General features: G+C 44.8%; 1 long non-coding RNA gene across 2 annotated transcripts in view; it reads left to right on the top strand.

Moving 5' to 3' along the window:
- Nucleotides 1-1,358, top strand: part of LOC148149683 (uncharacterized) — a 127,515-nt gene extending 126,157 nt beyond the window's left edge. For both annotated transcript variants that reach the window (XR_015757562.1, XR_015757563.1), the window contains exon 3: nt 777-1,358. This is a non-coding gene — a long non-coding RNA (uncharacterized LOC148149683). The remainder of the gene's footprint in view (nt 1-776) is intronic.
- The last annotated feature ends 14,761 nt before the right edge of the window (nt 1,359-16,119 follow it).

Genomic DNA, 16,119 nt, shown 5'->3' with positions numbered 1-16,119 from the left:
AAATAGACAAAGTCTTTTCCCTGGGATCGGGGAGTCCAGAATTAGGGGGCATAGGTTTAGGGTGAGAGGGGAAAGATATAAAAGAGACCTAAGGGGCAACTGTTTCACACAGAGGGTGGTACGTGTATGGAATGAGGTGCCAGAGGATGTGGTGGAGGCTGGTACAATTGCAACATTTAAGAGGCATTTGGATGGGTATATGAGCGGGAGGGGTTTGGAGGGATATGGGCCGGGTGCTGGCAGGTGGGACTAGATTGGGTTGGGATATCTGGTCGGCATGGACAGGTTGGATCGAAGGGTCTGCTTCCATGCTGTACATCTCTATGACTCTATGACTCTAACCCACCTAACCTGCACATCTTTGGATTGTGGGAGGAAACTGGAGCACCCGGAGGAAACCCACTCAGACCACGGGGAGAATGTACAAACTCCACACAGACAGTTGCACAAAAGTGAAATCAAAGCCATGTCCTGTGCTAATGTTGAGCCACTGTGCTGCGGGTGTGTGCAATCCTGTGTGCTTGCTGCAGCTTATTAAAAGTCCTTGGAGCCTGGTTTGTAGGACAGTATCTCTGAACTTCAATACTTTGGTCAAATCTCCTTGATTCTGGGTTCTTTGTTTCACCTGATGAAGGAGCAGTGCTCCTAAAGCTTGTGATTTCAAATAAATCTGTTGGATGATAACCTGGTGATGTGTGATTTCTGACCTTTCTTTGCCTGTTGATGTCCACTGTTTTACTCAGAGTTGGTGTTTCACATTGTTGTTTTTTTGACAGGGCTGTTATTGGGTGCAGCGATGGTGCCTCATGGACTGTGTGATTGGAGTTGGAGAGTGTTTCATTGTGTTCTGACCAGAGCTTCGCGAGAGACCCTTGTCGGCGTGTCATGGTTTACCTTCAGGACTCGTTTGGATTTTGGGTTTGAAATGCTGGGTCCTAGACAGATTTTAGTGTTTCACAGAATCTTCTAATGTAGCCTGTATCAGTTCAGTTTGCACATAAGTGTGGTCCATCACTCATTTTGGATGTTCCTCAGTTAATGGTAAAAGGTGCTACAAGGTTAATGGCTACTGTCTGTTTCTCTTGGCCAGGCACCTCAGTCTGCTGAAGCTCATGAACTGACCTTCCCCTGGTTGGCAGATGTTGGGTTACCTTGTCATTTCCATTCTATTTCCCTTGGTACAGTATCTGATGAAGCTTGTTGGAAATATGCAGCATTGACAGGTTCCCTGGGCGGAACCTTCAGTGAGAGCAGGCTGTCTCAGGCTGCTCTGTAAGCTTGCTTGACATCTATCTCCACAAGGTAAAAGTGAGGACTGCAGATGCTGGAAATCAGAGTCTAGATTAGAGTAGTGCTGGAAAAGCACAGCAGGTCAGGCAGCATCCGAGGAGCAGGAGAATTGATGTTTCAGCCAAAAGCCTGAGTCCTGATGAAGGGCTTTTGCCCGAAACGTCGATTTTCCTGCTCCTCGGATGCTGCCTGACCTGCTATGCTTTTCCAGCACCACTCTAATCTACACAAAGCCCAACACGCCAGGACGTCCCATTTTATCAGGCAATGGGACCATGTATGAGAACCTCTCTGGCTATATCGAAGGCATCTTGAAACCGATTGTACAGGGGACCCCCAGCTTCTGTCGTGACACTACAGATTTCTTACAGAAACTCAGCACCCACAGATCAGTTGAACCGGGAACATTCCTCGTCACAATGGACATTTCAGCACTCTACACCAGCATCCCCCATGATGACGGCATCGCAGCAACAGCCTCAGTACTCAACACCAACAACTACCAATCTCCGAGCACTGTCCTACAACTCATCCGCTTTATCCTCGACCACAATATTTTCACCTTTGACAACCAGTTCTTCATCCAGACTAACAGAACAGCCATGGGGACCAAATTTGCACTCCAGTATGCCAACATTTTCATGTACACATTGAACAAGACTTCTTCTGTGTGCAGAACATCTAACCAACACTATACATCAGGTACATTGACGACATTTTCTTCTTCTGGACCCATGGTGAGGAGTCACTGAAAAAACTACACAGCGATATCAACGAGTTTCATCCCACCATCAAACTCACCATGGACTACTCTCTCCTATCCATCTCATTCTTGGACACATGCATCTCCATCAAAGATGGGCACCTCAGTACTTCACTACCGCAAACCCACGGATAACTTCATGATGTTACTCTTCTGCAGCTTCCACCTGATACATATTAAAACAGCCATACCATATGGATAAGCCCTCTACATACACAGGATCTGTTCAGGTGAGGAGGAACATGACGGGCACCTGGAAGTACTCAGTGATGCCCTCATAAGAACGGGGTACGATGCACAACTCATCGACCGCCAGTTCCGACGTGCCACAGCGAGAAACCATAATGACCTCCTCAGGAGACAGACACGTGCTGCAACCGATAGCATACCCTTCATTGTTCAGTACTTCCCAGGAGCTGGAAAACTACGCCATGTTCTTCGTGACCTGCAACGCATTATCAATGAGAATGAAAACCTCGCCAAGACCTTCCCCACACCTCCACTTCTCATCTTTAAACAACCGCCAAACCTCAAACAGATCATTGTTCATAGCAAACTGTCCGGCTTTCAGGACAGCACCATACAACCCTGTCACGGCAGACACTGCAAGACGTGTCAGAGTGTGGACATGGATACCACCAATATGAGTGTGGGCACCTCCCACCGTGTACTCATGTGACTCAGCCAACGTTGTCTATCTCATACGCTGCAGGTAAGGATACCCTGAGGCAGGGTACATTGGTGAGACCGAGCAGAGGCTACAGCAACAGATGAATGGGCACCACACAACAATCGCCAGACAGGGGTGTTCCCTCCCAGTCAGTTACATCACACTGTAAACTTTTGCTATAAATTCTGTGTCTTACGATCTTATTCTCCACAATTGCCTGATTAAGGAGCAGCTCTCCGAAAGCTAGTGCTTCCAATTAAACCTGTTGGACTATAACCTGGTGTTGTGTGATTTTTAACTTTGTACACCCCAGTCCAACACCGGCATCTCCAAATCCTGACTCCTCATACATTGACAGCATCCTGACCCCATTAGTCCAGGAACTCTCCACCTACATTCGGAACACACCTATACCTTTCACCTCCTCCAAGACTTTTGTTGCCCCGGCCCCCAACGCCTTATCTTCACCGTGGACATCCAGTCCCTATACACATCTATCCGCCACAACGAAGGCCTCCAAGCCCTCTGTTTCTTCTTCTCACACCATCCCAACCAGTACCCTTCCACCGACATCCTCATCCACCTGACTGAACTGGTCCTCACCCTTAACAACTTCTCTTTCCAATCCACTCACTTCCTTCAAACCAAAGGGGCAGCCATGGGCACCCACATGGGCCCCAGCTATGCCTGCGTCTTGGTCGGGTACGTGGAGCAGTCCATCTTCCACAGCTACACTGGCATCACCCCCACCTTTTCCTCCGCTATATTGATGACTGTATCGGTGCCACCTCGTGCTCCCATGAGGAGGTCGAATAGTTCATTAAATTCACTAATACCTTCCACCCTGACCTCAAGTTCACCCGCACCATCCCAGACACCTCCCTCCCCTTCCTGGACCTCTCCATCTCCATCTCCAGTGACCGACCAACCACGGACATGTACTACAAACCCACCGACTCCCACAGCCATCTGGACTACACCTCCTCCCGCCCTACCTCCTGTAAAATCACCATCCCTTATTCCCAATTCCTCCGTCTCCGCCGCATCAGTTCCCAGGATGACCAGTTCCACCATAAAGCATCCCACAGCCTCCCCCTTCCACAATCGCAATTACATGGTTGCCAATGCCCTCCAGCACATCTCCACCACTTCCCACACCTCTGCCCTTAAACCCCACCCCTCCCAACACAACAAGCCCGGTCCTCACCTTCCACCTCACCAATCTCTGTATACATCGCATCACCGTCCGCAACCTACAAGCAGACCCCACCATTAGGACTATATTTCCCTCCCCACCCCTATCTACATTTCAGAGAGACCATTCCCTCCGCAACTCCCTTGTCACATCCAAGCACCCCTCCCCCCCCACCAGCTCCCACCCTCCCCTCCCTGCACCTTTCCCTGTCATCGCAGAAATTGCAAAACCTGCGCCCACACCTCCCCCTTCACCTCCGTCCAAAGCCCCGAAGAAGCCTTCCACATCTGACAGGGATTTACCTGTACCTCCACCAATGTCATTTACTGCAGCCATTGCCCTGATGTGGTCTCCTCTACATCGGGGAGACAGGACGCCTAGTTGTGGATCGTTTCAGGGAACATCTCTGGGATGCCCGCACCCACCAAACCAACTGCCCCATGGCTGAACACTTCAACTCTCCCTCCCACTCCACCAAGGACATGCAGGTCCTGGGCCTCCTCCACCACCAAACCCTTACCACAACGCCTGGAGGAAGAACGCTTCATATTCTGCCCTGGGCCCCTGTAACCACATGGGATGAATGTGGATTTCAACAGTTTCCTCATTCTCCTCCCCTCACCTTATCCTAGCCCCAAGCCTCAAGGTCAGCACCACCCTCCTGACCTGTCCATCATCCTTCCCATCTATCACCTTCTCCCCCACCTCCTTCTACCTATCGCATTGTCAGCTGCCCCCATCCCATTTATCTCTCAGCCCCCTGGCCCACAAGCCACATTCCTGATGAAGGGCTTTTGACTGAAACATTGATTCGCCTGCTCCTCGGATACTGCCTGACCGGCTGTGCTTTTCCAGCATCACACTCTCGACTCTGGTGAGTTGAAGTGGCAGCAACCGGTAGCTATGGGAACCCACATGGGCCCCAGTGATGCCTATCTCTTTGTGGGGTATGTGGAATATTCCTTTTTCTCTGGTAGATTGAAGACATCATCAGTCCTGCTTCCCTCTCTCATCAGGAACTGGAAAGGTTTCTGAATTTTGCTTTCAATTCCCACCTTGTTCTTACCTTCGCCTGGTCCATCTCTGACTCTTCCTTTCTCGTCTTCAATATCTGTTTCCATTTCTGGGTGTAGACTGGCCACCGATATCTACGACAAACCCACCGACTCCTGCAGTTACCTTGATTAAAAAGCCTGACACCCTGCTTCCTGTGAAGACTCTATTCCATTCTCCCAGCTCCTCCGTTTCTAATGCATCTGTTCCTATGAAGCCAACTTCAACAAGGGGGCTTCCGAAACGTCCCCCTCCTTCCTGAACACTGTTGTTGATAGGACCCTCAGCTGGGTCTGGCCCATCTCCTGCACTTTGTCCCTCACCCCCTCTCTCCCCTCACACAACAGCGATAGTGTCCTCCTTGTCCTCTCCTACCAATCCCAGTGTCCACATCCAGAGGATCATTAGCAGCCATTTCCACCACCAGACCCCTATTCCCCTCCCTGTCAGCATTCCGCAGGGACCATTCCCTCCAGGACACCCTAATCCGCTCCTCCTTCGCTCCTAGTGCCCACTTACGGCCTAACAACATCTTCCCCTGTAACCGCAGAAGGTGTAACATTGGTCTGTTTACCTCCTCCCTCCTCAGTACCTAATGATCATTACTGGTGAAAACACTATTTTAATATTTTAGATGTTTATCTATTTCTAATTGGCGATTTTTGATTCCATTCAAATATTACCATGGACTAACATCACTACTGGAAAAGTTCAGTAGATCTGGCAGCATCTGTGGAGAGAAATGTTGATGTTTCGGGTTGACAATTTCTCTCCACAGATGATGCCAGGCCTCCTGAGCTTTGCCAGTAATTGCTGTTTTTGCCACTACTATTTTCAATTCTGCTGTAACCTAATGTGGTACTATTGTAATTGTAATTGCCAGGTAATGTTCTTATGCAAACAAACTGACTCTGAACTAATATAAAGGGCCAACACTACTCTAACAATGCTAGTTATTATTTTGTTTGATCATTACCAATGATGATTGCATTGTAACATTACTGGTGGTAATCCTACTCTAAGAATATTGGGAATGGGCATAAACTAGTGAAATTACTCAAATTTATTTGGAAGATTCTGGGTCAAACATCATTTTGCCCCATGAATACAGGATGTAGTCTCATTGTGGAACCATGGAACAGGATGCTTCGTGAATACAGTGACGATTCAAACTGAAGAAGGGTCATTGGACTTGAAATGTTAACTTTGCTTTCTCTCCAGAGATGCTGCCAGACCTGCTGAGCTTTTCCATTGATATCTGCTTTTATTTCAGTTTCCCAGCATGCATGGTTCTTTCAGTTTTTGAAAAACAGTCATCCTTCATTCACCTCGAAACCTCTTGCCCTTTAACTTAAATCTATGTGCCCTGGTTGTTGAGCCTTCCACTCAGGGGAATCTATTTAAGACACCGCCAATTTTCATGTAATGCTTGGATTCTTCTGTTCAAACCCATTTTGGTCCAACAGGGTTGTTAAGAAAGCATATGGTGTTTTGGCTTTCATTAACAGGGGTATTGAGTTTAAGAGTCGTGAGATCTTGTTGCAGCTCTATAAAACTTTGGTTAGACCGCACTTGGAATACTACGTCCAGTTCTGGTCGCCCTATTATAAGAAAGATGTGGATGCTTTGGAGCGGGTTCTGAGGAGGTTTACCAGGATGCTGCCTGGACTGGAGGACTTATCTTATAAGGAAAGGTTGACTGAGCTCGGACTTTTTTCATTGGAGAAAAGGAGGAGGAGAGGGGACCTAATTGAGGTATACAAGGTAATGAGAGGCATAGATAGAGTCGATAGCCAGAGACTATTTCCCAGGGCAGAAATGACTAACACGAGGGGGTCATAGTTTTAAGCTGGTTGGAAGAAAGTATAGAGGGGATGTCAGAGGCGGGTTCTTTACACAGAGAGTTGTGAGAGCATGGAATGCGTTGCCAGCAGCAGTTGTGGAGGCAGGGTCATTGGGGACATTTATGAGATTCCTTGACATACATATGGTCACAGAAATTTGAGGGTGCATACATGAGGATCAGTGGTCAGCACAACATAGTGGGCTGAAGGGCCTGTTCTGTGCTGTGCTGTTCTATGTTCTATGTTCTAAGTTCTAAGATTATTTGTAATGATAATGTGGAGGTGCTGGTGTTGGACTGGGTTGGACAGGGGCAGAAGTCACATGACACCAGGTTATAGTCTGACAGGTTTATTTGAAATCACAAGCTTTCGGGATGCTGCCCCTTCATCAGGTGAAGTGAGGGAGAAGCTCACAGGCCCAGAGTTTATAGACAGAGTGATCAAACATCGTACACAATGGTGTGAGTAGAGTGTCAACAGGCTCAATAATAGGTCTCTGCAGGTGATCAAGGCACTGCCTGTTTCTTTATTTGTAGTCATCATCCTTCGAAGCATCTGTGCAGAAATTATTTTTTCAAATTAACCTGTCCAGTTTTCTGTACATGGGATATTTAAGAACATTCCAGCCCCTTAAGCCAGCTTTGCCATTATAAAAGATCATGAGTGATTTGCCCAGGTCTCAACTTCCACTTTCATGTCAGCTTTACATTGGCCTGACTTCCTCGATTTTTCAAAAATCCACCTTCCTCCTCTTTAAATATTTTCAGTGATCAAACCCCCAAAATTCTCAGGAGTAGAAAATCACAGACATTCACTATCTGAGAGGAGAAATTCCTTTGCATCTCCATTTTTAATAAATATCCCTGTATTCACTAACTATATTGCTATTGACCAGAACAAAGAACCCCATCACATATATCAAGGAGATAGCCTAGATGCTAACTTTTATCTTATTTAAAGGATTGGAATCAGTTAGGTCTGTAGGAAAACTTAACAGAATGATAGATTATTTAATTTACTAAACAACAGCTGTTCCAATATAGTAACATACCATGAACACATCCTTGGCAGAGGCAAATTCAGTAAAATAAATGTTTCTTCAGTTCAGGAGAAAAGAACACCAAGAGAAAGTTCTGGCAGAGAGAGAGAGAGAGAGAGAACTCCAGGTTTTTGCTGCAGTTGAGAGTGATGTATAACAGCTTTCACAAGCAACTTCAAAACCCCAACACCTGCTGCAAACTAAACTAAACCCTAGATCTGTGGAAGTCTGATCCTACCTATTCATGCCGCTTCTATTAACTTAAAATAAAAGGCCTTATGAGTTGTTTACTTTATTGGCTCAAATAGACAACCCAGTGCCCCTACCTCAAAACCTCCTTCAAAACAAAGGACAAGATACACTTCTTAAAGCCATAGCATTGTCACACCTTCCTGTTAAAAAAAGAACCATCAATTTACAAAGATGGCTTCATTTTTACAAAACCTTTAGTTTTACTCTGTTAGTTCACTACTATATATATATACATTCCAGTGACTCTAAAGATGAAAACATTCCATATTATAGTCCATTTCAATCCATTTCTTCCACCTGCGAACATCTTTACCTTCCTTCATCAAAATCGTGACAATGTGTCAGCAATTATGTTCTCTCATCCTGTCATGCGTATAATTTTCAAATAATAACAAACTCCCTCTAAACAGGCTTGTATTTTATCTTTAATTTTTTCCAAGCATGTTAAGGGGCTATGTTCTGTATATACAATTGTCTCAGCCGCATTACTGGCATTGCCAATATTAAGCTCAAGGTCTCCTTCTCAATTGGGAAATGTTTCTGTTGATGAGTATTCAACTTTCTGGAAAAATGCCCAATAGTTCTTTCTATCTTCTTATCATCTTCTTGCAAGAATGCAGTACTAACACCCACATCACTCGCATCAATAGCCACCTTAAATGACTGAGGTGTTGGACAATGTTAGGTGTGGCTAACACTGAGGCGGTGGTTAACACAGTTTTCAGGCTGCCAAACACTTTCTGACATTCCATGTCCAAAGAAATTTTTTGCAGTGCATTAACAAGTCAGTGGAGCAGCCACGCTGCTAAAGTTTGGAATAAATTTTTGATAAAAACCACTCAGCCCCAGGAATTATAATACTTCTCTTTTCATTGATGGTGTGGGAAACTCCCCAATAAGCTTTGTTTCCATATCCCGTAAAGCCACCAGTCCATATCCAATGATATTACCAAGGAATGTGACTTGGGCTTTTCTAAACTCACTCTTAGCCAGATTTAATCACCAAGGCTGCCTCCCAAAGTCAATCAAACAATTCAGATAATACTCCAAACGTTCCTTCCGTATGTGACTAAAAATCACCAGATCATCAATATACACCACACAATTGGGTAATCCCAAAAAGACTTTTATTGGGAAGGTTTTGAAATGTGGCTGGTGCACTTTTCATATTAAATATTTGACATTGTGAAAGCTGAAATTTCATTCACTCTCTTGGATAAGGATACCTGCCAGAATCCTTTGAAGAAGTCCAGCTTCGAAAGATAAGTTGCTTGTCTTGCTTCCTCAATACCGTGGAACAGGTTATGAATCAGACTGTGTAACTGCATTGACTTTGCAATAGTCCACACATAATCATTGGGTACCATCTGAATTTGGCACCATTACTATGGGTGAGCTCCATTTGCTGCAATCGCCTTCAATTATATTGTCTTTGAGCATGCTTTTATTCTTATTTAAAACCTGTGCCAAATTTAGAGGGTTAAGGCTATAGGGATGTTGCTTAATTGGAGCAGCATTTCATATATCATGTGCAATCACCTTATTAGTTCCCAGCTTATTCCCACCCATCTGTCCATGTGATAATAATAACTCTTTCTGGTCATTTGGATTTTCCTCTGGAAGGTAACTCAGTAATTCATTTCAATTTTTGAGAACTGACCCATTATCCAATTTATTTTAAGGAATTTCAAATTCAAATTTATCTGGATTTGGTTCTTCACTCTGTGTTGTAACAAATAACACATGTTCATTTTGCTTTCCTTTTGAGCATATTCATGTCACACATTCTGTGAGTTTTCCTTCTGTCTGGCATTCTTATCAAATTCAGAGGCTGAGGGATGACCCAATAGAGGTTTATAAAATCATGAAGGGCATGAATAGGATAAATAGACAAAGTCTCTTCCCTGGGGTGGGGGAGTCCAGATCTAGATGGCATAGGTTTAGAGTGAGAGGGGAAAGGTATAAAAGCAACCTAAGGGGCAACCTTTTCACACAGGGGGTGGTATGTGTATGGAATGAGCTGCCAGAGGAAGTGGTGGAGGCTGGTACAATTACAACATTTAAGAGGCATTTGGATGGATATATGAAGAGGAAGGGTTTGGAGGGATATGGGCTGGGTGCTGGCAGGTGGGACTAGATTGGGTTGGGGTATCTGGTTGGTATGGATGAGTTGGATCGAAGGGTCTATTTCTGCGCTGTACATCTCTATGACTCTATGACTCTAAGTCACCTCACTCAATCTCCTTTCAATTTGATACATCCCACTAAACTACTTTTAACAATTCACCAACCACTGGTAGGAATATTGACACTTTATCTCCACCAGCAAAACGACAAAATTTTGAATTCTTGTCTGATTTCTGTTTCATCACGTGCTGCGCTACTTTAAGTTTTCTGTAAAGTTTGACATATAATCCAAATGTGGTGTCTCTGAACTGTGACTTGCCCGTTTTCCTTACTAAATTTTAGTGGTCTTCTTACCTCATGTTGTCACAAAGCTAGTCCATGTTTTTTCTAAACGCTGTTCCTTGGCTCAAGAAGACTCTGTTTTGATTTTTTTCAGAGGCGTAATAAACCGGGCTGGGCTCCCATCAGTCTGGTTTGGTGCAGAGATGGAAAGTATTTTGAGAGGTCTTTGGTTTATACAGATGAGACTAGAGGCCAAAGGGGTCATGTTTTAGAAGTGACCTGCAGAAAGAAAGGGGAGTGGTCAGTTCTCTCACTGAGCTGAGCAGTTTTAGTTCAGTCTTGAACTGTTTGGAAGTTCAACAGGGAGCTGTGTGGAAACTCTCTCTCTTTCTGCTCTTCAACTTCAGCCAGTGTTTCATTCATACTGGGTTTTAAAGAGAGTTTGCTTATTGGGACTGTTGTACGTTCAGAAAAAACATAATTATGTCTAGTCTGGACTTAATAATTAAGTCATAATTAAGAAGATTAGGGTTCGGATTAGGTTAGGGTTAGGGTTAGGGTTAGAAGATCATAATTAAGTCTAGTCAATTGCAAATGAAGCAGCTTGAGTTCGCAGCGAGAGATATGGAAAGGGCAGCAGAAATGAAATAGTTTGAGTTATGATTAGAAGCAGAAGAGAGGGAAAAAGAGAGAGCAGCAGGAGAGAGGGAAAAAGAGAGCACTGAGAAAGAAAAAGGGAGAGCTTTTGAGCTTCAGAAACTGACACTTAAAAAGGAAAGTCAGCTTAAAGGGCTGGAGATAAAGGCTGAGGGTAACCTTAGTGCGGAAGTAGTGTGAACTCATGTGGAAGCACAGAGAGTTAAAACAGCAAGGTTAGCAGCTGAAGTGGCTGATGATTATGAGCTGGTCCATAAAACATCGTTTGGCTTCCAGAATCAATTACAGTCCATGAGGGATAGAAACTGGGGCAAAGAGAAATCCTCACGTGGAGAGGGAAAGGTAGATCTCAGTAAAGATCATAAGGATAATGTACCACAGGGTAATAAAGAAACCCATGAGGGGGACAAGGAAGTTAAAAAGCTCTGGTGTTTTCATTGTAATAACGTGGGCCGCACAAAATCACAGTGTTGGTGGGCTAGGAGAAAGCCAGATGTAGGAAAACCAGACAAGCCTGGGAGTTGGACTAGTAACAAAAAGCACAAGGGAAGTTAGACAACTGCCTCAGAGTGTACAAGATGATCAGAGGTTGGTTAAGGAGGAAGTGCCAGATCTGCTTAAAACAATATACATGCAAGGGTAATTATTATTCACATAGGCCAGGAGTAGTAAGTAAGGAGGTTACAATATTAAGGGACACAGGATCCTCTCAGTGTGTAATGCTGAAGGATGAGGATATATGTACTCCTGAGGGACTATTGCCAGAAAAGGTACTAGTCACAGGAATTCATGGTGAGACAAAAAACACTCAATTGTGTAAAGTGAGGCTGGAAAGTCCAGAGAAGAGTAGAGAATCTGTGGTAGGTGTACTGGACAAACTCTCAGCTCCAGGATTACAATTTATTCTTTCAAATGATATCGCTGATTCACCGGTAGGTGTACTGCCTACTGTAGTTGAAAAGCCAGTGGAGACACAGGCAACTGAAGACCTGGAGAATGTTTATCCAAGAATTTTCCCTGATTTTCCCTGATTGTGAAGAGGCACAAGTTGAAGCAGGAGAGATCAAAAGGCACAGGAGGCTGACACAGTGTTATCCAAAACTTGCTTCGATCAGAAATGTGGAACAGAGAAGGAGCAAATAGGTAAACATGCAAACATCTTTAGCTCTACAAACTGATTGAATTACATCAGAAAGATGAGATCTTAAAACAGTTATGTCAAAAGGCATTTACTGAGAAAGAAAGTGAATGTATTCCGGTGTGTTATTACTTAACAAATGATGTCTTCATGAGGAAATGGAGACCATCATACATTCAAGCAGATGAGAAATGGGCAGAGATTCATTAAATTATTTTGCCAGGAAGGTATAGAAAGGAGGTGCTGTGAGTGGTACATGAGCTACCACTTGGAGGTCATTTAGGGGTGAGGCAAATACAGGTGAAAATGCAAAGACATTTTTACTGGCCCAGACTATACAAGGATGTAGTTGAATTTTGCCAGATGTGTTATACATGTCAGCTAATAGGAAAATCACAGGCAGTAATAAAACCTATTCCAGCATTTGAGGAACCTAATATCATTTATTGTATCTGTTGCTCCCGATGCGGTCTCCTCTACATTGGGGAGACTGGACGCCTCCTAGCAGAGCGCTTTAGGGAACATCTCTGGGACACCCACACCAATCAATCACACTGCCCTGTGGTCCAACATTTCAATTCTCCCTCCCACTCTGCCGAGGACATGGAGGTCCTGGGCCTCCTTCACCGCCGCTCCCTCACCACCAGGCACCTGGAGGAAGAACGCCTCATCTTCCGCCTCGGAACACTTCAACCCCAGGGCATCAATGTGGACTTCAACAGTTTCCTCATTTCCCCTTCCCCCACCTCACCCTAGTTCCAAACTTCCAGCTCAGCACTGTCCCCATGACTTGTCCTACCTGCCTATCTTCCTTTCCACCTATCCACTCTGCCCTCCTCTCTGATCTATCACCTTCATCCCCTTCCCCACTCACCCATTGTACTCTATGCTACTTGGTCCCCACCCCAACCCCCCTCTCATTTATCTCTCCACTCTGCAGGCTCCCTGCTTCTATTCCTGATGAAGGGCTTTTGCCCGAAACGTCGATTTTCCTGCTCCTCGGATGCTGCCTGACCTGCTGTGCTTTTCCAGCACCACTCTAATCCTGATTGTGTCGGTCCCCTACCTCAAACAAAAAGTGGGAATAAGTATTTATTAACAATAATGGACATGTCGACGAGATTTTCAGAGGCAACCCTAATATGCAACATCACAGCTAAAAGGGTTGGAGAAGAATTACTTAAATTGTTTTACAAGATACGGGCTGCCAGTAGAGATCCAGTCAGATCAAGGATGACACTTCACATCCAAACTACTCAAGGAGGTTCTGGATAACTTGGGAATAAAGCAATTCAATTCTACTGCGTACATCCGGAATCACAGGGAGCGCGAGAGAGATGGCATCAAACTCTAAAGACCATGTTGAGGGCTTATGGTCAGGATTATCCAGATGATTGGGATAAGGGAGTCCCGTTTGTACTTTTCGAGATCAGAGATGCACCAAATGAATTGACCAAATTCAGTTCATTTGAATTAATCTTTGGGCATGATGTAAGAGGGCTGTTAAAATTGATGAAGGAGAAATTAATAAGTCAGAATCCAGAGACCACCCATTTGGACTATGTGTCAAATTTTAGAGAATTATTAAATAGAACTGGAGAGTTGGCTAGACAGCATTTAAATGTATCCCAGCATACAATGAAACAGGCAGCAGATAAGAAATTACAAATTCGCAATTTTACAATTGGGGATAAGGTATCGGTGTTACTCCCAGTAACAGGTGAGCCTTTAAAAACAAGGTTTAGTGGACCTTATTAAATAGAGAGGAAATTGAGTGAGGTGAACTACTTGATAAGGACTCCAGACAGGAAGAAACCTCACAGAGCGTGTCATGTGAATATGCTCAAAAGGTATTTTGAGGGGGAAGGAAAGCAAGAGGAGAAGGTGTTAATGATTACAGCACAGAGGGAAGGACCACGTTCAGAGGGTTCTGACTTGGACATTCCTCAAATCAAATTGGACAATGAGGACGTTGTCAAAAATTGGGATATATTATTGAGTTATCTTCCACAAGAAAATCAAAATGACCTGAAAGAGATATTACTATCACATGGGGAGATATGCAGAAATAAATTGGGAAGTACTAACCTAATTGTACATATGTAGAAATAGGAGATTTTTTCTGATTAAGCAACATCCTTCTCGGAATAACCCTCTAAAATTGGTAGAGGTTCAGAAGGAGATAGAGTGCATGCTCCAAGATGACATAATCGAAGTGTGTTACAGTGACTGGAGTTCACCCATAGTCATGGTGCCAAAGCCAGATGGTACCCAACGGTCATATGTGGACTATCACAAAGTCAGTGCTGTCACAAAGACTGATGCATATTCAATTCCACAGTTGGAAGACTGTGTCGGAAAACTGGGAGAAGCAACTTACAATTCTAAGTTGGACTTGCTCAGAGGCTACAGGCAAGTACCTCTGTCAGAGAGAGCAAAGGCAATTTCAGCTTTCGTATCGCCAAATCGACTATATCAGTTCAAAGTCATGCCATTTGCTATGAAATACGCTCCAGCCACATTTCAGAGATTGACTAATAAGGTCATTGCCGGGTTATTCATTCATTAGATTAGATTAGATTACATTACAGTGTGGAAACAGGCCCTTCGGCCCAACAAGTCCACACCGACCCGCCGAAGCGAAACCCACCCATACCCCTACATTTACCCCTTACCTAACACTACGGGCAATTTAGCATGGCCAATTCACCTGACCCTGCACATCTTTGGACTGTGGGAGGAAACCGGAGCACCCGGAGGAAACCCACGCAGACACGGGGAGAACATGCAAACTCCACACAGTCGGTCGCCTGAGGTGGGAATTGAACCCAGGTCTCAGGCGCTGTGAGGCAGCAGTGCTAACCACTGTGCCACCGTGCCGCCCACATGGAAGGAACATTTCAAAGTTTGGGTGAAGATTTGTAGCTCGGGTGCTCGTTGTTGTGGTTCTGTTCGCCGAGCTGGAAATTTTTTGTTGCAAACGTTTCGTCCCTGTCTAGGTGACATCCTCAGTGCTTGGGAGCCTCCAGTGAAGCGCTTCTGTGGTGTTTCCTCTGGCATTTATAGTGGCCTGTCCCTGCCACTACCGGTTGTCAGTTTCAGCTATCCGCTGTAGTGGCCGGTATATTGGGTCCAGGTCTATGTGTTTGTTGATGGAGTTTGTGGATGAGTGCCATGCTTCTAGGAATTCCCTGGCTGTTCTTTGTTTGGCTTGCCCTATAATGGTAGTGTTGTCCCAGTCGAATTCATGTTGGTTGTCGTCTGCGTGTGTGGCTACTAAGGATAGCTGGTCGTGGCGTTTCATGGCTAGTTGATGTTCATGGATGCGGATCGTTAGCTGTCTTCCTGTTTGTTCTATATAGTGTTTTGTGCATTTACAGCATTTATTGGACTTGTTTGATTGACTTCGGAAGGCAGGCTTGGTGGTAAACCTAGCGAAAAGTGAATTTGCCAAAGCCCAAGTCACCTTCCTGGGACATGTTATTGAACGTGGACAAATGGCCCCAGGGGATGCAAGAACGAAAATAATTGGGAATTTCCCACACCATCGACAAAAGAAGCAGTGGTACATATCCTGGGGTTGAGTGGATTTTACCAAAGGTTTGCGCCGAACTTTAGCAGTGTGGCTGCTCCACTCACCGAATTGTTAAAAAAGGGCAAGATGTTTTAGTGGACAGCAGACTGTCAAAAGGCATTTGACAGCCTAAAAACTGTGTTAACCACTGCCCCAGTATTAGCCACACAGGATTACACGAAGCCTTTCAAGGGGGCTATCGATGCCTGTGATGTTGGTGTCGGTGCGGTGCTCC

Source organism: Chiloscyllium plagiosum, unplaced genomic scaffold, assembly GCF_037043375.1.
Source record: "Chiloscyllium plagiosum isolate Xiang-an unplaced genomic scaffold, Cpla_swu_hap1 HiC_scaffold_7, whole genome shotgun sequence".
Lineage (NCBI taxonomy): Eukaryota > Metazoa > Chordata > Chondrichthyes > Orectolobiformes > Hemiscylliidae > Chiloscyllium > Chiloscyllium plagiosum.
This window is presented reverse-complemented; position numbering and strand designations above follow the sequence as displayed.